Source organism: Plecotus auritus (assembly GCF_963455305.1).
Source record: "Plecotus auritus genome assembly, chromosome: 2".
Classification (NCBI taxonomy): Eukaryota; Metazoa; Chordata; class Mammalia; order Chiroptera; family Vespertilionidae; genus Plecotus; species Plecotus auritus.
The window spans coordinates 95,761,552-95,778,781 of record NC_137771.1 but is presented as its reverse complement, the minus strand read 5'-3'; positions in this window follow the sequence as shown (position 1 = coordinate 95,778,781).

The following is a 17,230-nucleotide window of genomic DNA, read 5'->3' as shown; positions in this document are numbered from 1 at the left end:
TCAGCCCAGCCTGCCCCCTCTCACAGTCTGGGAGCCCTCAGGGGATGTCTTACTGATGGCCACAGTCTGGCCTCTCTCTGCAGGAGGCTATCAGGCTGATCAGGGGAAGGCGCCACCCCCATCTCCTCACTGCTGCTGCCACTGCCAGCTGCTGCCACTGCCAGCTGCTGCCACTGCCAGCTGCTGCAGCCGCCAAGGTGTTTTCATCAACACGGACTTCAGTCCCTTCACCAAGAAAAAATGAAAACTTTCTTTAGGCATTTTCAAGATGTCTCTTTCATAGGCTATGACATTTCTTTTTTTTCTTTCTTTTTTTTATCCTCAAATGAGGATATTTTCCCATTGATTTTTAGGGAGCGTGGAAGAGAGAGAGAAAGACAGAGAGAAACATCAATGTAAGAGACACACTTAGATTGGTTGCCTCCTGCATGAGCCCTGACCTAGGCCCCAGCCAGGGAGGAGCCTGCAACCTAGGTACATGCCCTTGATCAGAATCAAACCCGGCCCCCCTGCAGGTTTGTGTCTCCACTCCAGGCCTGGGGCTGGGGGCCAGCCCCCCTGTGTGTTGTTCTCTCTGGCTTCGGGGCCTCCCTGTCTGTTGTTCTCTCAGGCTCTGAACCCGTGCCAGGTCCCTCCTCCTGAGCTGGTCATGACCGTTACAGTGTCACAGCCTAATTTGCATATTACTTCTTTTTATTTATATATATAAATATATATATATACACACACACACACACACACACACACACAGATATATATGTGTGTGTATGTATATATATCCCCAAGCAGTGCCCAGCCCATAGGGACCCTCAATGAACGTTTGAGGTGTGCAAGGTACACCCTATCCATGGTTTCTTGTTCCTAGTGTTGTCACCAAGAGCAAGCCCTTTAACATTAGAGACTTTGAGAAATAAAATAAAAACTTCAATATTACATATGTGGGCACATAAACATGTGCTCTCAAGTGGTGGGGCCATGACCCAATGTGGGGATGGCAGAGGGCCACCTGAAATGAATCCCTGGAGGGAAGAGACTCCACTCTCTGCCTGCCCCATTTTTTGACAGTTGTTTCTTTCTGTACAAATGCCCCATTTTTTGACAGTTGTTTCTTTCTGTATCCCTATACTGCTGGACCTGGAGTGAGCTTAGGGACTTCCTTGAGGTGCTTGGAATTCGATTTCTAAAGCTTGAAATAAGTAAAGGCAATATGGTCACATCAGAAACCTGCTGTCCCCAGGCCCATACAATTTGTATCAGCCCTGTGGATGATGACAGGATCCCACCAAATACTTCTGCCACATTAGCTTCAATTACCTCTCATTACTTGATTTTTATCCCTTCCTCTGGACAGTCTTTCCCAGCAGCATTTAAACATGCCCAAGTTTCTACCATTAGAGTTATCATTTTTAAATGTCCATTACCTCCTGTCTTTCTTCTGATCAAACTCACCAATGGCACCTTGTTGTATGTACAATAGAATGAATATCTGACTATAGGAAGCAGACACTTAGGCCTGGAAGTGATGCTTAATTTTATGTGTCAACTTGACTGGGTCATGGGGTGCCCAGATATTTGGTTAAATGTTATTTTGGGGTGTGCTTGCCAAGGTGTTTCCAGGGGAGATTAGCATTTGATTCAGTAGGCTGAGTAAAACAGATGGCCTTCCCCTGTGTGGGTGGGCCTCATCCAACGCGTTGAATGCCTGAACATAAATGAAAAGGTGGATGGAGGGCGAATTCTTCCTGCTTGGCTGATGGATCTGGGATCAGTCTTCTCTTGCCCTCAGGCTGGGGTTTACAGAATCAGTTCTCTTCATTCTCAGGCCTTCAGACTTGGACTGAAATTATATCACCAGCTTGCAGATGACTAAAACAGTGGATGTATCATGCAGATTTTCTTCATCTGAGACACCTTAGGTGGCAATCATTTTAGGCTTCCTGGGCTCTTCCCTGGGGTTGGGGATACAAGAGTCTTCTCCTGAGTTCTAAGTTCATCCAGATGATTCTACACTCCCCACCCACTGCTTTCAGGACTCACACCAGCCTCTCACTCTCATCCTGCCCCAGTCTAGGGAAATGCATGCATGTTTAGGAAGGGAGGCAGACATACCCAGGGAGAGATCTCTGGCTATGGATGTAATCTTCCTAATCTATCAGCATGGTCAAGCTCATAGGCTTTTTCTTTTTGTTTGTTTGTTATTTATCATTGGTTTTATTTGTTTATTTATTTTTATTATTTAAAGTATTACAAATAGTAGTGCATATGTCTCCCTTTTCCCCCATTGACCTCCCCCAAGCCTCCCCTACCCCCTGCACATGCCCTCACCCTCCCCCCCCCACACTCCACCCCCACCCTCTTTTCCAGTGTCTAGTATCCATTGGTTATAGGCTTTTGAGGGTCAAAGGGCAAGAACTTTATTCTTGGTATTTGCATTCTACTATTTTATGCCTTCTCTGGAAAATGGGTAGCTGACTGATGGAGTAGGAGGATATATAGAGAGGAAAGGAAGCATCCTATATAATAAAAGGCTAATATGCAAATCAGCCGAATGGCTGAACGACTGGTCACTATGATGTGCACTGACCACCAGGGGGCATATGCTTAATGCAGGAGCTGCTCCCTGGTGGTCAGTGCGCTCCCACTGGGAGCTCAGTCAAAGCCGGGCTCACGGCTGGCGAGCATAGCGGCCTAAGCCATCAGTCGGACATCCCCTGAGGGCTCCTGGACTGCAAAAGGATGCAGGCCAGGCTGAGGGATCCACCCCCCAGTGCACGAATTCCATGCACCAGGCCTCTAGTACATTAATATTTCAAAATATCTTTCTCACCTCACAGATTTAATAATGTAACTAAAATTATAGCTTAATAGATTGAAATAAGAGCTAACTAATGGAAACTGTGACCAAAGACACAATGCAACAAAGTGTTTGGGAGTGACAGTGATTCCTTGGCCAGCATAGTGGTAGGTCTCTCCTGTAAAAACCCTAATGAAGCTGATGCAGCAGATATAGCCAAATGTTTCACGTTGTACAACACTGTTGGGTATCCTCAGTACCTGGCCTCCATTTCTTCTATAATGATAGCATTTTTATCTAAATACATAGCAACTCAGAACAAAGACTGTATTTTCCGGCTTCCCTTGAAGCTAAATGTAGTCTTGTTGGTTCTGGCCAGTAGAATGTGAGCATATGTGTTATGTGGTAACTGGTAGAAACATTTCTTAGGGACAATGTAAGCATGCATTTTGCCTTTTCTTCCCTTTCCACCTTGCTGGCTGGGATGTAAATGTGACGGCTAGAACTAAAGCAGCTTTTTTGAACCATATGGTGGAAGCCACATGTTAATGATAATGGAGAATTAGGAAAGAAGGAGCCTGGGCCCCTGATGACCATGGAGCTACCACATCAACCTTGGCCTATCTAAATTTAGGTGAGAGAGAAAGAAACTTCTCGGGAAGTTTTGTTTGTTTGTTTTTTCAGGTCTTGCTACTTTGGATTTTCTGGGTTTTTTTGTTTTGTTTTGTTTTGTTTTTAGCTGAACATAATCTTTTTATTATTGTTGAGGGTATTATAGATGTCCCCCATTGTCCCTCCCTTTGCTCTACTCTGCTCTGCTCCTGCCCCAACCCTGGCCATCACTGTACTATTGTCTGTGTCCATGGGCTATGCATATATGTTCTTTGGTTAATCTCTTTCTGTCAGTCTGTTACATGTATCCATGTCTTGGCACATATTTGTTCATCAGTTTATTTTGTTCATTAGATATCACATATAAGTGACATCATGTAATATTTGTCTTTCTCTGTCTGGCTTATTTCACTTAGCATAATAATCTCCAGGTCTATCCATGCTGTCCCAAAGAATAAGAGATCCTTCTCTTTTACAGCTACATAGTATTCCATGTGTAAATGTACCACAGTTTTTTTTTATCCACTCATCTACTGATGGGCACTCGGGCTGTTTCCAGACCTTAGTTATTGCAAATAATGCTGCATGAACATAGAGGTGCATGTATTCTTTCTGATTGATGTTTCAGATTCTTAGGATTCTTAGGATATATTTCCAGAAGTGAGATCACTAGGTCAAACAGCAGTTAAATTTTTATTTTTTTGAGGAATCTCCATCCTGTTTTCTACAGTGGCTGCACCAATCTGCATTTCCATCAGCAGTGTATTAGGGTTCCCTTTTCTCCACATCCTCACCAGCACTTGTTTGTTGATTTATTGATGGTAGCCATTCTGGCAGGTGTGAGGTGATAGCTCACTGTAGTTTTAATTTGCATCTCTCTGATGATTAGTGATGTTGAGCATTTTTTCGTAAGTCTCTTGGCCATCTGTATATTCTCTTTGGAGAAGTGTCTTTTCAGGTCTTTTGCTCATTTTTAAATTGGATTGTTGTCTTCCTTTTGTTAAATTGTATGAGTTCCTTATATATTTTGGAAATTAACCCCTTATCAGATGTATCATTGGTGAATGTGAATATGTTCTCCCATACACTGGGTTCCGTTTTCATTTTGAGAATGGTTTCTTTCACTGTGCAGAAGCTTTTAGTCTGATGTAGTCCCATTGTTTATTTTTTTCCTTTGTTTCTCTTGCCCTAGGGATGTGTCAGTGAAAATTCTGCTACATAAGATGTTTGAGATTTTACTGCCCATGTTTTCTTCTAGGACTTTTACGATTTTGCAACTTACATTTAAGTCTTTGATCCATTTCGAGGTTATTCTTGTGAATGGTGTATTTGGTGGTCTAGTTTCATTTTTTTGCATGTATCTGTCTAATTTTTCCAACACCATTTATTGAAGAGACTATCTTTACTCCATTGTATGCTCTTGCCTCCTTTGTCAAATATTAATTGATCATAAAGGCATGTGCTGATTTCTGTAGTCCCTGTTCTGTTCTATATGCCTGTTCTGTGCCACTGCCAGGTAATTTTGCTTACAATGACTTTGTAGTCTAGTTTGGTATCTGGTATTGTGATCCCTCCAACTTTGTTCTCTTTCTCAAGATTGCTGCAGCTATTTGGGGTCTTTTTTGGTTCCATATAACTTTTTGGAATATTTGTTCTAAATCTGAAAAGTAAGCTGATGGTATTTTAATAGGGGTTACATTGAATCTATAGATTGCTTTGGTGGTACGGACATATTAATGATGTTAATTCTTCAACACATGAACATGGCATATAATTCCACTTGTTTGTATCTTCTCCTTTTTCTTTTTTCAATGTTCTATAGTTTTCTGAGCATAGGTCTTTTACCTCCTTGGTTAAGTTTATTCCTAGGTATCTTATTTTTTTTAATGCAAAGTTAAATGTGGTTGGTTTTTGTTGTTGTTTTTCATTGTGTTTTTTTTCCTGTGTTTTGTTGTTGTTTTTAATCCTCACCCAAGAACATTTTTTCACATTGATTTGTTAAAGAGAGTGGAAGTGAGGAAGGGAGGGGAAGAGAGATAAAGAGAGAGAGAGAGAAACATTGATGTGAGAGAGATACATTGATTAGTTGCCTCCTGAACATGCCATGACCAGGCTGGGGATTGAACCTGAAACCCAGGAACATGTCCTTGACCTGGAATTGAATCATTGACTCACCAGTGTGCAGGCTGACACTCGAACCACTGAGTAACACCAGCCAGGACAGGATTGTGTGGTTTTTTTTTTTAGTTTCTCTTTCTGAGAGTTCATTATTAATGTATAAAAATGCCATTGATTTCTGGAAGTTAATTTCGTATCCTGCTACTTCATCAAATTCATTTATTAAATCTAATAGTTTTTTGGTGGAGTCTTTAGGGTTTTCATATCATCTGTGAATAATGAGAGTTTTACTTCCTCCTTTCCAATTTAGATGCCTTTTTAAAAATTCCTTCTCTGACAGCTGTGATTAGGACTTCTAATACTACGTTGAATAAGAGTGGTGAAAGTGAACAACCCTGTCTTATGCCTGCTTTAAGGGGAACAATTTTAGTTTTTGCCCAATGAGTATGATGTTGGTTGTAATATATGGCCTTTAGTATATTGAGGTATCTTCCCTCTATTCCCATTTCGCTGAAAGTTTTTATCAAAAATGCATGCTGGATTTTGTCGAAGAATTTTTCTGCGTCTATTGATAGGATCATGTGATTTGTATCCATCATTTTGTTTATATGATGTACCACATTTATTGATTCATGAATATTGTGCCAGTCCTGCATCCCCAGAATAAATCCAACTTGGTCATGATGTATGATCTTTTTAATGTGTTGCTGGAGCCAATTTGCTAATATTTAGTTGAGGATTTTAGAAAATATGTTCTTCTGGTATTTTGGACTCCAATTTTCTTTCTTTGTAGTGACTTTATCTGGTTTTAGAATTGGGATAATGCTGGCCTCATAAAAAATATTTGAATTTTTTGGAATACTTTGAGGAGGATAGGTGTTAGTTTTTCCTTGAATATTTGGCAAAACTCTCCTGTAAATCTATCTAGTTCAGGACTTTTGTTTGCTTAGAGTTTTTTTTATTGCTTCTTCAATGTCATTAGTTGTTATAGGCCTATGCAGGTTTTCTGATTCCTCCTGATTGAATTTTGGAAGATTGTATGTTTCCAGGAATTTATCCTTTTCACCCAGATTGTCCAGTTTGTTGGCATGTAGATGCTCATAGTATTTTTTTTACAAATATTTTCTTAATATACTAAAAATTTTTTTTATTGATTTCAGAGAGGAAGGGAGAAGGAGAGAGAGATGGAAACATCAATGATGCTAGAGAATCACTGATTGGCTGACTCTTGCTCTTGCCCTACTGGGGATGGAGCTCGAAACCCATTCCTGTGTCCTCACCAGGAATCAAACCATGACCTCCTGATCGGTGGACATTCAACCACTGAGCCACACTGACCAGGCTCTTACAATTCTTTGTATTTCTGTAGTGTCAGTTGTTACTTTGCCTTTTTGATTTCTAATTTTATTTACTTGGGTCCTCTTTCTTTGTTTCTTGATGAGTCTGGCTTAAGGTTTATCAATCTTGTTTATCTTTTTGAAGGACCAGCTCTTGGTGTCATTGATCTTTTGTATTTTTATGTCTTTTATTTCTGTTCTGATCTTTATCATTTCATTTATTCTACTTACTCTAGGCTTTAATTATTGTTCTCTTTCTAATTCTTTTAATTGTAGGATTAGATAGTTTTTTAGAGCTTTTTTCTGTTTCTTAAAGCTATGAACTTCCCTCTCAGGACTGCTTTTGCTGTATCGCATTGATTTTATGTTGTTGTGTGTTCATTTTCATTTATTCCCAGGAAGTTTTTTTTTTATTATTCCTTTATCTCATTGGTAACACATTCATTGCTTAATAACATATTATTGAGCCTCAATGTGTTCAAATGGTTTTGAGTTTCTTTATTGAACTTGATTTGTAGCTTCATGCCATTGTGATCTGAGAAGATGTTTGATATGATTTAATTCTTCTTAAATTTATTGAAACTTGGTTTGTGTCCTAACATGTGGTCTCTCTTTGAGAATGTTTCCATGTTCACTTGAGAAGAATGTATATTCTGCAGTTTGGGGATGGAATGTTCTGTAAATATCAATTAAGTCCATCTGATCCAGTGTGTTCTTTCAGGTCGCTGTTTCCTTGTTGATTTTTTGCCAGGAAGATCTATCCAATGATGTCAATAGGATGTTAAAGTCCCTACTGTGAATCTATTACTTTCTATCTTTCCCTTAAAATGCTTCAGGAGTTTTTTAAAAATATATTTAGGTGCTCCTATATTGGGTGCATATATGTTTACCAATGTTATATCCTTTTGTCAGAATAAGTCCTTCAGTGTTATGTAGTGTGCTTCTTTGTCTCTTTTTATGGCTTCTGTTTTGAAGTCTATTTTGTCAGATATAAGTATTGCTACCCCCGTTTTTGTTTTGCTTTATTTTGTTTTCATTTCCATTGGCTTGGAAGATTTTTTCCATCCCTTCACTTTCAACCTGTGTGAGTCTTTTATTCTGAGATGGGTCTCTTGTAGATAGCATATATATGGGTCATGTTTCCTAATTCATTCAGCTACCCAATGTCTTTTGATTGGCACATTTAATCCATTTACATTCAAGGTTATTACTGATAGGTACTTATTTATTGCCACCTTTCTCTTTATGCCTTTGTTCCTTTGTCTCTCCCTATATTTCTTGTTTTGTTACAACAGTCCCTTTAGCATTTCTTGCAATGATGTTTTGGTGGTAATAATCTCTTTTAGTCTTTTTGTTTGTTTGTGAAGCTCTTTTTTCTTTTTTTAAAAAATATATTTTTATTGATTTCAGAGAGGAAGGGAGAGGGAGAGTGAGATAAAAACATCAATGATGAGAGAGAATAATTGATCAGCTGCTTCCTGCACACCCGTACTGAAGATCGAGCCCACAACCTGGGCATGTGCCCTTTACCAGAATCGAACCCAGGACCCTTCAGTCCACAGGCCTATGCTCTAGCCACTAAGCTAAACCATCAATGACAACAAAGAATCTGATCAGCTGCCTCCTCCACACCCCCTACTGGGGATCGAGCCTGCAACCCCGGCATGCGCCCTGACTGGGAATCGAATCATGACCTCCTGATTCATAGGTTGATGCTCAGCCACTGAGATATGACAGCTGGAAAAGTTTGGGAAGCTTTTTATTTCATTTTTAATTTTGAATGACAGCCTTGTTGGGTAGAGTAGTCTTGGTTCCAGATACTTGCTTTTCATTACTTTGAATATTTCATCCCTTCCAACCTGTAGTGTTTCTGTTGAGAAATCAGCTGACAGCCTTATGGGAGCTCCCTTCTAGGTAACTGAGTACCTCTTTCTTCCTGCCCTTAAGATTCTCTCTGTAACATTTGCCATTTTAATTATGATGTGTTGTGGTGTGGGTCTCCTTGTGTTCTTCTTTATTTGGGCTCTGTGCTTCATGAGCGTGTGTGACTTTTTTTTTCACCCGGTTAGGGCAATTTTCTGTCATTTTTTCTTTAAACAGGTTTTCTATCCTTGCTCATTTCCTTCTCCTTTTTGTACCCCTATGGTGCAGATGTTGTTCCATTTAATTTTGTTCCAAATTTCCCATAAACTCTCCTTATGCTTTTAAAATATATTTTATTTCTGCCGCTCTAATTGACTGTTTCTTTCTACCTTGTCTTCCAAATTGGTCTTTTGATCTTCAGCTTCATCATGCCTGCTTTTACTTTCTTCTAGTGTATTCTTGATGTGAGATATAGTATCCTTCATTGCATATAGTTCTTATTCATATTTTCTATGCCCTTTTTTATGCTGATGTAATTTCCCCTATTAAGTTCCTTGAGCACCTTTATAATCACTACTCTGAACTTTATGTCTGATAAATTGCTTGCCTCCATCTCATTTAGTTCTTTTTCTGGAGATTCCTCCTTTTCTTTAATTTGATTTTTTTCTTTATCTCCCATTCAGTTGTCTCTTGTGTTTGTTTCTATGTATTAGATAGACCTGCTATTACCTCTAGTCTTTGTTGGGTGACCTTTTGTAGTAAGTGTCCTATGGGACCTAGCGGTAAGGTTTCCTTGAACTCCTGATATTCTAGGAGTGACCCTTTTTGTGAGTTATTTCAACTCTCCTGTTGTTAGGAGGTCTTGATTGTTGTCCCATTCATAGGTGGGATCTCATCTCAGGCTGACTAACTGTGAGGTTCAGCCTACACTAGGTCATGTAAGCTATTGTACAGGTATAGTCTCAAGGTAGTTTATCTCCCTCCTTTTTTATAAGTCCCCTCCTCAACCAGTCCCCAGCTGGCATTTCAGGGTAAATTTTCCCCAGTTTAGTTCTAATATCAATTAGATTCTGGGAGGTTACTAGAGAAAGGTTCACTTGCTCCACCACCATCTTCCTTCCTCTATCTGAGAGTTTGACAAAACATGCAGGTAAGTTTGAGCTGCTGAAGACCAACTGAAATCATTTTTTTTAAAGTTACTATGCTGTATTCCCAAGGACTCCATGGCAGGAGCAGTGTCAGCAGCAACAGCTGGTAGGGTGAACTTGAGGAAGACAAAGGGAACCCACATGTTGGGAGCCAACAATAGCCAGCCTTCTCCCCCAACATAATCTTTTTAAAAAATATATTTATTGTTGAAAGTATTACTTAGGTCCTCCTCTTCCCCCATTAACATCTTCCAGCCTGCTCCCATCCTCTCCCTGACCAGACCCTCACCACCCCATTGTCCGTGTCCACTGGTTATGCATATAGTATGCACACAAGTTCATTGGTTGATCTCTTCCCACCCACCCTCCCCTGCCTTCCCTCTGAGGTTCAACAGTCTGTTCATGCTTCTATGACTCTGAGTCTATTTCTGATCATCAGTTTCTTTGGTTCATTAGATTCCACATATAAGTGAAATCATATGATACTTATCTTTCTCTGACTGGCTTATTTTGCTAACATAATACTCTCCAGGTCCATCTATGCTGTTGCAAATGGTAAGGGTTCTTTCTTTTTTATTGCCATGTAGTATTACACTGTTTAAATGTACCCTAGTTTCATATCCACTCATCTACTGATGGGCACTTAGGCTGTTGAATTAGGAAATGTAGCAGGATACAAAACTAACACCCAAAAATCCATAGCATTTTTGTATGGCAATAGTGAACTCTCAGAAAGAGAAACTAAAAAAAAATCCCATTTACCATTGCAACAACAACAACAACAAAATTAAGATACTTAGGAATAAACTTAACCAAGGAGGTAAAGAACTATACTCTGAAAACTACAGGACATTGAAAAAAGAGACAAAGGGAGATATAGACAAGTGGAAGAATATACCATGTTTATGGATTGGTAGAATCAACATCATTAAAATGTCCATACTACCCAAAGCAATCTATAGATTCAATGAAATCCCTATTAAAATACCAATGGTAGAGGAGGCAAGATGGCTACCACTGGAAGGTAGGGAGGGAGAGTGTGTGAGAGAGTGAGGGAGCGATAGAAGTGTTTGTGGACGTGTGTGGGTGTGTGTGTGAGTGAAATAGGGACAGTTAGATCCTGCAGTTCTTCCAGGGGGCTGCCAATCCAGGCAGTCTTAGACAGCAAAACCCCACGGCCGCTGCAAACACTCCAGGGAGGACACCGGCAGCACAGAGACCACGCCATCTTGAAAAACAGAATTGCTTGAGACTAGGATCCTAGCCTCGCCACCACCCAGTCTGGTCTCGGAAGCAAACCAGGACCCTACAGCTGCTCTGGTAGAAGACCTGCCACCACAGCTGCAGACCCAGGGACACCAGGACTCCAGGCACCCGGCCGCAGATTTCTGTGAGTCAAAAGCCAATCCCCCTCCCCGCCACCCCCGCAGCAGCGACATAGAAACTACCAGACCCCAGCTGCACAATAAGGCTTTCTGCACACACAAAGCAGTGGCGACTCTGCCTGACTTTGAACCTTGGTGTCAGACACAGGAATTTTGTTTCCTGCGACTAGTCTCTGTGCCCAGGCAGGGAGACTGAGTGAAATTCAAGCCTAGCCACTCATCCCTAGGGAGGTGGTTTTCTGCGACCAAATCCCACACCCATGTAAGGGCAGGGAGACAACGCTGAACTTGAGCCCGGACTTGTGAACTCGAGGAATTTGTTTCCTGTGACTCATCTCCATGCTCAGGTAGGAAGGCAGTCCTGAATTTGAGCACAGGTGCATGACCTTGGGGAGATTGTTTTCTGTGTCCAGATCCTATGCCCACACAGGGAGACAGCACTGAATTTGAGCTTGGTGGTGCAAACCCGGGGAGTTTGTTTCACATGACCAGACCCTGCACCTTAGCAGAGAGGCTGAGGTGAATTTGAACCTGGATGTGCGGTCTCAGGGAGTTTGTTCCCCAAGACCAGACCCTGTACCCACACAGGAAGGCAGCACTGAATTTGAGCCTGGGTACATGGACACAGGGAGTTTTTTTCCCACAGTGCATACCCACGTGACCAGACCCCACACCCACACTAAGGGGCAGAGCCATCTGATTTTGATTCAGGGCAAGCGCACACAGAAGGCTGTTTACCGCAGGGCAGAAGTGGACCTCCTGCCAACACAGTGCGACTGAGCAACCCAGTCTCCCAGGCAGATCGGGGTCCCTGAATCTCCACACAAGAGGCAGCATTGGCCACCAGTGAAGAGACTCCGTTCAAATGGGACTACATGAAAATAAAAAGCTTTTGCACAGCAAAAGAAACCATCAACAAAACAACAAGAAAGCCCAATGCATGGGAGAACATATTTGCCAATGTTATCACTGATAAAGGTTTAATCTCCAACATTTACAGGGAACTCATACAACTCAATGAAAGGAAGATAAACAATCCAATCAAGAAATGGGCAACGGACCTAAATAGAAACTTTTTGAATGAAGACAGAAGGAAGGCCAAGAGACATATGAAAACATGCTCAAAGTCACTAATTATCTGAGAGATGCAAATCAAAACGACAATGCAATACCATCTCACACCTGTCAGAATGGCTATCATCAGTAAACCAACAAACGACAAGTGTTGGCGAGGATGCGGAGAAAAAGGAACCCTCGTGCACAGCTGGTGGGAATGCAGATTGGTGCAGCCACTGTGGAGAACAGTATGGAGTTTCCTCAAAAAACTAAAAATGGAACTCCCATTTGAACCAGTAATACCACTTCTAGGAATATATCCCAAGAAGCTAGAAACATCAGTCAGAAAGGATATATGCACCCCTATGTTCATAGCAGCACAATTTACCATAGCTAAGATTTGGAAACAGCCTAAGTGCCCATCAGCAGATTAGTGGATTAAAAAACTGTGGTACAGCTACACAATGGAATACTATGCTGCACTAAAAAAGAAGGAATTCCTACCATTTTTAACAACATGGATGGAACTGGAGAGCATTATGCAAAGTGAAATAAGCCAGTCAGAGAAAGATAAGTATCACATGATCTCACTTATTTGTGGAATATAATAAACAACATAAACTGATGAACAAAAACAGTTCCAGAGACAGAGAAACATCGATCAGACTATCAAACCTTTGAGGGAAGTTAGGGGAGTGTGGGGTAAGGGGAAGAGATCAACCAAAGGACTTGTATGCATGCATATGGGCCTAACCAATGGACACAGACAACAGGGGGGTAAGGGCATGAGTTGCGGGGATGGTGGGGTAATGGGGGAAGAAGGACACATATGTACCACTTAATCAATAAAGAAATTTAAAAAAATAATAAAATAAAATAAAATACTAATGGTATATTTCACAGATCTAGAACAAACACTCCAAAAATTTATATGGAACCAAAAAAAGACCCCCCAAAACGGGAACAATCTTGAGAAAGAACAGGTTTGGAGGAATCACAGTACCAGATATCAAGTTATACTACAAAGCCATTGTACTCAAAACAACCTGGTACTGGCACACGAACAGGCATGTAGAGTAATGGAACAGAACAGAGAACCCAGAAATCAACCCAAACCACTATGCTCAATTAATATTTGACAAAGGAGGCAAGAGCATACACTGGAATAGAAACAGTCTCTTCAATAAATGGTGTTGGGAAAATTGGACAGATACATGCAAAAAATGAAACTAGACTTCCAACTAACACCATACACAAAAATAAACTCAAAATGGTTAAAAGACTTAAATGTAAGACATGAAACCATAAAAATCCTAGAAGAAACTATAGCCACCAAAATCTCAGACATCTCTCATAGCGATATGTTTACCAGTACATCTCCTAAGATAATGGAAACTAAGGAGAAAATAAACAAATGGGACTACATCAAAATAAAAAGCATCTGCACTGCAAAAGAAACCATCATCAAAATAACAAGAGAACATATTTGCCAATGATAATCTGATAAGGGGTTAATCTCCAAAATATATAGGGAACTCACACAACTTAACAATAGAAAGACAAACAATCCTATTTAAAGATGGGCAAAGGACCTAGACACTTCTCCAAAGCAGACATATAGAAAGCCAAGAAACATATGAAAAAATGCTCAAAGTCACTAATCATCTGAGAGATGCAAATCAAAACGATAATGAGGTATTACCTCACACCTGTCAGAATGGCTATCATCAACAAATCAACCAAAGACAAGTGTTGGTGAGATTGTGGAGAAAAGAGAGCCCTAATACATTGCTTGTGGAAATGCAGACTGGTGCAGCCACTGTGGAAAACAGTATGGAGTTTCCTCAAAAAATTAGAAATGGAACTCCCATTTGATCCAGTCATCCCACTTCTAAGAATATATCTAACTTAAGAAACCTGAAACACTCATCAGAAAGAATATATGCACCCCTATGTTCTTAGCAGTGCAATTTACAATAACCAACATAATCTTAACTATTATACAATTTGGTACCAGGAGTGGGATTCTAGAGGAAGTTTTTTTTTTTTTTTAAACCATGTGACTGAAGGTGACAAGGATACAATATTGCAGACTAGAAAGCTGGTGACTCATATTATTTCATCTGCAAGATAAGTTGGCAAAACCACAAACTGTTAGCAATGCTGTACAAGACAAAAAGAAAAATCAACAATATGGATCCTATCTTCATCTAAAATTTTGATATTTTGTACATCCTAGATATTTTGCATAAATTTTTATTTAAAAAAATATCACATTGAAATATTATTTATTTTCATCTTAATCACTGAGGGGTTTTTCTGCCCCTTTAAATTATGCATTTGAGGCAGTGTCTCACTAATCTCACCACAGTTTCAGCCTTGCCTATGAGGTTATACTACATATCTTCCAAGGGCATATCAGTAAGGGACATTCAGAATACTTATATGTATTAGCAACTTCTGACACTTTCAATAAAGTCTTACATGAGAAATTTTAACTTCGATAGTAGCTAGCTTATCTATAGGCAGAGATGAAGGGGATAACTTTGCAAAGTGAGATTCTTTTTGCCTGTGTTCTACAATCCAAATACACTGAGAGTCATTTAGAATTTCTGAGCTGGAAATGTCTACTACTTTTACAGCCCAAACTCACAATATCATAGGTAGTGACTTGAAAGTGATAGCCCATGGCCACAAATTTTTAAGCAACTTCCTTTAGATTATCTCTGCTGGACAACAGGAGCCTTCACAGCAGCAATGTCAAATTAAGTTTTTTGTCTTCCCACTTACATCACCAGATGGCCTCAAGAAAACCACCATCATATTGAAAGAAAAGTAGATGGGCAGAGCACAGAGGCTGTTAATTCAGTCTTCAGTTTCAAAACTTTATCTAGACAGATTTTCATTTGTGGCTATTTGCACAAGAAAGTGACTAAAGTCAAATAGATGGAAAGCTTAAACTTTTGAGGATATTAAGTTACTAAGAAAACTGGCCAGAAACAGCCTGAATTGCTCAATTTTTAGCAGCTTTCAAAACCCAAAATGTGGCCTGCCTGGAAGTGTGTCAATCCGTGAAAAGGAACATTCTCCAGTGACCCCTTAAGAGGCAGCCAAAAAAAAGACAACATGCAAAATAGCACTCCATCACCTCCCTTCCCCAGAGGGCAGATCCAGGGAGCACGGAGTGCAATGAACACATGTTCACACCCAGATAGCAGAATCTTGGTTGAAGGGAGCAATTCTTCCCCATACTGCTTAGGGTATCTTCTTGAAAATATAATAAATTTTCATATAGGAGGTCCAAACTTTCCATTTTATAATGCAAGGTCATGAGTCTTCTCTGATCCTTGGACCTGAAGCACTTACCTCCAAAATGAGCTTCCAAGTCTCTCTTGAGGGATACTGGAAACAATCACAGCAGATAAGAAAAGTTTTAATTGTTCTTTCTCCTACTTTTTATACAAAAGTCTGAACTTCAATCTAGACTTTGTAGACACTTTTATTCTACCTGTCATGCATGTAATTAATTAATGTTTACTCAGTGTGAAACTGTGTTCTCTCTTCTGTATTGCAATGGGAGGTTGTTGACTAGATTATTTTATGTCCCCCACGGAGGCTGTCAGAAGGGCTAATCAGGAAACATACCCTCCTGATAGAAGAGAATCCTTCTACTCTGTCTCCAGAGATTGATATGGATGCTTCCTATTTTCCCTTAACTATTTTTTTTTTAACTGGAATTTTTATTGTGATTACCCTGTTCTTACTCAACACTATATATCAGATGTGTTGGGGGAGATAGTTTACCTTTTGCACTACAGGTCACCAGAAAATGAGGCACTTATATGTACTGGAGAAAAAGACTGTGTGTGGGCCAGAGATGTTGGACTTTGAACTATGCTTTAAAATATTTTTAGTTTTATTTAAGTATGTTTTATTTATTTATTTATTTATTTATTTATTTATTTATTTATTTACTTATTTATTTATTTATTTGTTATTTTTGTATTAAGGTATTATATGTGTACATATCTTACCATTGCCGCTCCCATACATGCCCTCACCCCCCAATGTTTAGCATCCATTGGTTACTCTTATATGCATTCATATAAGTCCTTCGGTTGATTTCTTATGTCCCCCACCTCTCCCTAACCTTCCCGCTGTAATTTGACAGTCTGTTTGATGCTTTACTGCCTCTGTATCTATCTTTTTGTTCATCAGTTTATAATGTTTTTTATTATCCACAAATGAGTGAGATCATGTGGTATTTTTCTTTCATTGACTGGCTTATTTCACTTAGCATAATGTTGTCTAATTCTATCCAGGTGCCTACAAATGGTAAAAATTCCTTCTTTTTTATGGCAGCATAGTATTCCATTGTGTAGATGTACCATAGTTTTCTGATCCAGTCATCTGCTGACTGGCACCTAGGCTGTTTCCAAATCTTAGCTATTGTAAATTGTACTGCTATGAACATAGGGGTGCATATATCCTTTCTGATTGGTGTTTCTAGTTTCTTAGGATATATTCCTAGGAGTGGGATTACTGGGTCAAATGGGAGTTCCATTTTCAGTTTTTTGAGGAAACTCCATACTGTTCTCCACAGTGGCTGCACCAGTCAGCATTCCCACCAGCAGTGCACGAGGGTTCCTTTTTCTCCGCATCCTCGCCAACACTTGTCGTTTGTTGGTTTATTGATGATAGCCATTCTGACAGGTGTGAGATGGTACCTCATTGTCGTTTTGATTTGCATCTCTCGGATAATTAGTGACTTTGAGCATGTTTTCATGTGTCTCTTGGCCTTCCTTCTGTCTTCTTTCGAAAAGATTCTATTTAGGTCCATTGCCCATTTTTTTTATTCGATCATTTATCTTCCTTTTATTAAGTTGTATAAGCTGCCTGTAGATGTTGGAGATTAAA